Raw genomic sequence first — 5,023 nt, 5'->3', positions numbered from 1 at the left:
ACAACTATAAACTTATGTCAATAATTACAGCCGACTCTAATTAACAAAAACATAATAAAAATAAAATTATCGTATTTATAAAATCATTTAGATAAAAGACAGATCCAAGAAAAGTTTGTTATGAATCAAAAGGTTGTTGGCATAAAAGAAATAAAGAATGCATGCATAACAAGGTAGTTGAAGCAAACTGAAGAAGAAACATAACTTAACTTCAACGCAATGGAGACCCTGCAACCAACATACCATCACTATCTCATTTCCATTATGAAAGCTACATCCACACCTCTTCTATTAAAAACAACCCTTAATCTCACCACTCTCCGCCATCCATATCCATATCCTCCACTCTGTCTTTTCCACCATGCAAGCCAGTGCCGGTCTAGTTGCCGGTTCTCACAACCGCAATGAACTCGTTGTCATTCACGGCCATGAAGAGGTACAACATTTGTTTGTATGTAACGGAGGTCTCAGGTTTGAATCCAGCTTCCACTGGATTTTTGCCTCTAACTCCCTTGAATAGGATACGAGTTTTCTGATAACAGGTTTTCACGGTTAAAATAAATATGAACTGGCATATATTTGATGTTTGGACAGCCGAAGCCTTTAAAGGATATGACATGTCAAGTTTGTGAAATATGTGGTGATGAGATTGGCCTCACAGTGGACGGAGATTTGTTTGTAGCATGTAACGAGTGCGGTTTTCCAGTCTGTCGACCGTGCTACGAGTATGAACGAAGAGAAGGAAGCCAAAATTGCCCACAATGCAAAACCAGCTACAAACGTCTCAAAGGTATGTAAGCAGTAATTAAGTTTGACCTATATATATAATATGTCTTTTGTGAGATGATGAAGAGGAAACATTTAACAGGCAGTCCTAGGGTTGAAGGAGATGATGATGAGGAAGATGTGGATGACATTGAACATGAGTTCAACATTGATGAGGAACAAAATAACAACAGCCACATTGCAGAATCAATGCTTCATGGGAAGATGAGTTATGGTCGAGGACACGATGATGACAGTAATGCCCAATATCCACATGATGATCATCATGGAGAGCCGATGTTATCATCACTTCATAAACGTGTGCATCCATATGGGTCACCCGAGTTTGGTATACATCTTACATAATCACTTAGATTTGATAGATCTTTATACAGTTATATAAAATGCATTATGAACTAATAAATGTTTTTACAGGAAGTGGAAGATGGGATGAAAAGAAAGACGGAGGATGGAAAGAAAGAATGGAAGATTGGAAAATGCAGCAAGGGAATCTCGCGGCTGAATTTGATGATTCGATTGATCCGGATATGGCAATGTATGTATATCTTAAACATGTTACAAAAATGCAATCAAGTATAAGATAATTTATTGAATATAATAACATGTTAATGATGCAGGTTAGATGAAGCAAGACAACCACTTTCAAGGAAAGTACCAATTGCATCTAGCAAGATCAACCCTTACCGGATGGTGATGTTGCTCGCCTTTTCATCTTAGCTATCTTTCTTCGGTATAGAATATTGAACCCGGTGCATGATGCATTCGGGCTATGGTTGACTTCTGTTATCTGTGAGATCTGGTTTGCTTTCTCATGGATCCTTGATCAGTTTCCCAAATGGTTCCCAATTGACCGCGAGAATCTTGATCGCCTTTCTCTAAGGTACTTCAAAATAATAACTGTAATCCCAATCAAACTTATAACTAGAGGTCACGATTTCAACTATTTTAATTATAAATGGGATGCTTTTATTTTGTGGTGGTGCAGGTATGAGAGGGAAGGTGAACCGAATATGTTGAGCCCGGTAGATGTATTTGTGAGTACAGTGGATCCATTAAAGGAACCACCCCTTGTTACAGCTAACACGGTATTATCAATCCTAGCTATGGACTACCCGGTTGATAAAATATCATGTTACATATCGGATGATGGAGCTTCAATGCTTACCTTTGAATCACTATCAGAAACCGCAGAATTTGCACGAAAATGGGTTCCATTTTGTAAGAAATTTAGCATAGAGCCACGAGCACCCGAGATGTACTTCTCAGAAAAAATCGACTATCTAAAAGATAAAGTTCAACCCACATTTGTCAAGGAACGTCGAGCTATGAAGGTATGCTAACATAATTTCCATAATGTTTGTAACCTTGTGAATATGATGATTTTTTCCAGGTTTTAATATTTTATTATTGATGAGTTGCAGAGAGAATATGAAGAATTCAAGGTCAGAATCAATGGGCTTGTAGCAAAAGCTATGAAAGCACCCGCAGAAGGATGGATCATGCAAGATGGGACACCATGGCCCGGGAATAACACGAAAGATCACCCGGGAATGATTCAGGTCTTTCTTGGTCAAAATGGTGGGACCGATGTCGAAGGAAACAAGCTTCCTCGTCTTGTATATGTTTCCCGTGAAAAGAGGCCTGGTTTTCAACACCACAAAAAAGCCGGTGCTATGAATGCACTTGTAAGCAACACTACATTTTATAGATAATGTCATAACAGGTAGAAAACATCACAAAACTGTAACTTTTTGGATTTACAGGTCCGGGTCTCAGAAGTTCTAACAAACGCTCCGTTTATGTTGAACTTGGATTGTGATCATTACCTGAACAACAGAAAGGCTGCACGAGAGGCAATGTGTTTCTTGATGGATCCACAGATAGGAAGAAAGGTTTGTTATGTTCAATTTCCAAAAAGGTTTGATGGGATAGATAAACACGATCGATATGCCAACCGGAACACAGTTTTCTTTGATGTAAGCGCCTGAAACATACAAACATTATTATATAATATGAAAAACGTGTTGTTCGATTAATGTTGTATTCGATATAACAGATTAACATGAAAGGACTAGATGGAATTCAAGGCCCGGTATATGTAGGGACAGGATGTGTTTTCAGAAGACAAGCATTATACGGTTATGACCCACCAAAGGGACCGAAAAGGCCTAAAATGGTAAGTTGTGACTGCTGCCCTTGTTTTGGACATCGTAGGAAGAATCCAAAGTACGGAAAACATGAAGCGGGTGGGCAAGGTATATTGACGTTTTTGCCCTTCAACTCCTAACAAAATTGGTTTACCAATCTTTCGTAACTTATATGTGTTTTTTCCTACTTAGGATATGATGATGATAAAGAACTAATGAAGTCTCAAATGAACTTTGAAAGTAAGTTTGGACAATCAGCTATCTTTGTTACTTCAACTTTAATGGTTGATGGTGGGGTCCCACCATCCTCGAGCCCGGCGTCGCTTCTTAAAGAAGCCATTCATGTGATCAGTTGCGGGTATGAAGACAAAACCGAATGGGGTTTGGAGGTAAAAACAAAATCATTTATTTTAACATGTGAATCGCGAGTATCACAAAATGTGCATAACTTGTAACTTTTGAAGTATCTTTACTTATGCAGTTGGGCTGGATTTACGGGTCAATCACAGAGGATATTCTAACGGGTTTCAAGATGCATTGTCGTGGTTGGAGGTCTATGTATTGTATGCCAAAAAGAGCTGCATTTAAAGGATCAGCTCCTATTAATCTATCTGACCGTCTTAACCAAGTTCTGCGTTGGGCTCTCGGTTCAGTTGAGATCTTCTTCAGTCGACACAGCCCTCTTTTGTATGGTTACAAAGGAGGTAATCTCAAGTGGCTCGAGAGGTTTGCTTACGTAAACACAACGGTTTATCCCTTCACTGCCCTCACTTCTTGCTTATTGTACCCTCCCCGCAATTTGCTTGCTCACCGGGAAGTTTATCATGCCAGAGGTATGTTAAAGAGAGTAGAAAATAATAGGCTACATTATAAATTAATCTAGATTTACTTACACAAATGGTCATGTGGTTTGATAAGAATTACATGTGTAGGATTCAACTTTGAAAAGTAGCTTTTGTTAAAAAAATTTTTTTGTTGAATTTTAAAAAATAACAGTTTTACCCTTTAACTAATCACATAAGTATTCCTTATGTTTTAGTAACTTTGTAATATATATGGGGTCTACCACTATTTTTATAACTAACTCCTATTTTTAACTTACTTTTGCAATCATTAATAACTTAATTTTGATTGAAATTTGATATAGATAAGCACCATGGCAAGTCTCTTCTTCATTTCACTTTTCCTCTCGATTTTCACAACCGGCATTCTTGAACTAAGATGGAGTGGAGTCAGCATCGAAGAATGGTGGAGAAACGAACAGTTTTGGGTCATAGGTGGTGTATCGGCTCATCTGTTTGCGGTCATACAAGGTCTACTAAAAGTACTAGCAGGAATAGACACCAACTTTACAGTCACATCAAAAGCATCAGATGACGAGGATTTTGGGGAGTTATACGCGTTCAAATGGACCACATTACTCATCCCTCCAACCACTATTCTAATCATCAACATGGTCGGTGTTGTGGCCGGAGTTTCAGACGCTATAAACAATGGTTACCAATCATGGGGGCCGTTATTTGGGAAGCTGTTTTTTGCGTTTTGGGTGATCGTTCATCTTTACCCGTTCCTTAAAGGTTTAATGGGAAAGCAAAACAGGACGCCGACTATTGTGGTTATATGGTCTATACTTCTTGCTTCGATTTTTTCGTTGCTTTGGGTTTGGATCGATCCGTTTGTGTTGAAAACTAAAGGACCTGATGTTAAGCAATGTGGACTCAATTGCTGAAATCATTAGTCTATTTCCTTGTTCTCGATTTTTTTTACTGAATTTATAGAGTTAAAAAGTTTTGTTCAGATGATGAATTGTACTTAGTTTTATGTATTGAGGCTATTATACCTACATCATAAATACGATCAATGATTAAAACAGTTTTATGCACTAAGGCTATTTAACGGTATGAGGAATTTTTTTTATACAATCAGAATTCAATATATGAAAATAACGTTATTTTATTGAACTAACTTTAACGTTATTTTACTAATCTCGTGAAAATTGCACTAATTTTGACGTTATTTTACTAATCTCGTGAAAATAACATTAAAAGTGGCGGAAGGTTAATCAGGCATCATGTGGTGGCGTTGATAGC

General features: G+C 37.8%; 1 pseudogene across 1 annotated transcript; it reads left to right on the top strand.

The window, feature by feature from the left end:
• Nucleotides 1-343: 343 nt before the first annotated feature.
• Nucleotides 344-4,679, top strand: LOC143624222 (cellulose synthase A catalytic subunit 7 [UDP-forming]-like; annotated as a pseudogene). Its single transcript, XR_013152063.1, has 12 exons — nucleotides 344-436; nucleotides 595-790; nucleotides 869-1,114; nucleotides 1,201-1,321; nucleotides 1,404-1,666; nucleotides 1,772-2,117; nucleotides 2,208-2,471; nucleotides 2,550-2,762; nucleotides 2,843-3,041; nucleotides 3,126-3,322; nucleotides 3,415-3,766; nucleotides 4,081-4,679. The product of XR_013152063.1 is annotated as a cellulose synthase A catalytic subunit 7 [UDP-forming]-like (transcript).
• Nucleotides 4,680-5,023: the final 344 nt, after the last annotated feature.

The sequence above is a fragment of the Bidens hawaiensis genome, unplaced genomic scaffold, assembly GCF_021521415.1.
Source record: "Bidens hawaiensis isolate Kalapana, Puna unplaced genomic scaffold, B.hawaiensis_p1.1 tig00003698_1, whole genome shotgun sequence".
NCBI lineage: Eukaryota > Viridiplantae > Streptophyta > Magnoliopsida > Asterales > Asteraceae > Bidens > Bidens hawaiensis.
The sequence above is the reverse complement of the archived record's forward strand: the minus strand, read 5'-3'. Positions and strand labels throughout refer to the sequence as shown.